Source organism: Pristis pectinata, chromosome 8 (genome assembly GCF_009764475.1).
Source record: "Pristis pectinata isolate sPriPec2 chromosome 8, sPriPec2.1.pri, whole genome shotgun sequence".
NCBI classification, from domain to species: Eukaryota; Metazoa; Chordata; class Chondrichthyes; order Rhinopristiformes; family Pristidae; genus Pristis; species Pristis pectinata.
The window spans coordinates 48,733,663-48,735,056 of record NC_067412.1 but is presented as its reverse complement, the minus strand read 5'-3'; positions in this window follow the sequence as shown (position 1 = coordinate 48,735,056).

Genomic DNA, 1,394 nt, shown 5'->3' with positions numbered 1-1,394 from the left:
AACTATCTGTACTGATTGAATCAATGCCAATTTGTATTTAGCTCGAATGCCAAACCAGAGATTATTATCTCTGTGGTTCTGCTTTTTAATTTGGACCCTAACCATCAGCAGAACCATCTCCTTTGTCTTGTCTATGTCATTGGTTCCCACATGAACAATTGGATCTTTCCCCTTCCACTTCAGATTCTTGACATAAGAGGCTGCAGATGCTGGAAACTGGATCAAAAACCAAACTGTTAGAGGAACTTAGTGAGTCAGGCAGCATCAGTGGAGGGAAAGGGATAGTCGGCTCCAGATGAAGGGTCTTGACCCAAAACACTGACTGTCCATTTCTACATTCTGACTCTTAGCAGTAAGGTTAGGAAATTGTCACCTTCTTAAAGGCAGAGCCTTGGAATTTACAAAGACCTGCATTTGATGTTAGGTTGGCCTGGCCACTAGGTGGAGTATCTGTTATCTCTTGCTTTCATAGATCTGACTATTTGTTAGGGAACAGAACGTTCAGAGAGAGAATCTAGGATGCATTCATGTTTTCAAATGTGTTCTAAATAAGCTTGTTTTTCTTAATTTTAAAGTGTTATTTGTTTAATTCCAAGCACCTCGTTATTCAAGTACATTATTGTTCTTGCTGATGCCTGATGTGAATTTTGGTGAAAATTACACACTAGCTTTAAGAATCAAAATATTCAACAAATGCCTTCTAGGCTTAAAACTCTATATGATTTCAAATGTAATAGCAAAGTCATGATCATTGGCATAATTTGCAAGGATATTTTAGCTGAAAGAAGGCTCTATAACTAATAGCAAGAAGAGTGAGAAATATGAAAGCATTAATTTAGAACAGTTGGTTAAATGCCACATTGCCATTTATATGTAGTTGGAACATTAACAACAGTTATTCCCAAAAATGGATTAACAGCAAAAAAAAGTTATTCACTGGTAATTATCCTCAAATTTGTCTGATAATGCCTCAATGCAATTTTGTCATTAAAAAAAGCACAGGATGGACAGACTAACAGCTAAAGATCAATGTTTTTCAGAGTTTAGAAGAACGAACAGTGATTTTATTGAAGCATTTAAGATCATGAGGGTCTTGACAGGGTAGATGTCAATGTGTTTCCACCAGAGGACGAAGTTGCAAGATTAGGGAGCCAATCATTTAAAACTGAGATGTGTAGGAGCAACTTGTAGAGGGTAGTGGATCTCCAGAATTCTCCACCCTGCAGCACTGTGGAGGCTAGATCATTGGGACTATTTAAAGATACATCTTTGAAAGATCAGGGAATCGAGTGCGATGGAGAACTGACATAGAAGAGGAGTTGAGGCCTGGGGTAGATCAGTCATTATCTTATTGAATGACACGGCATGAGGAAGGGGGCAAGTGGCCTACTCTT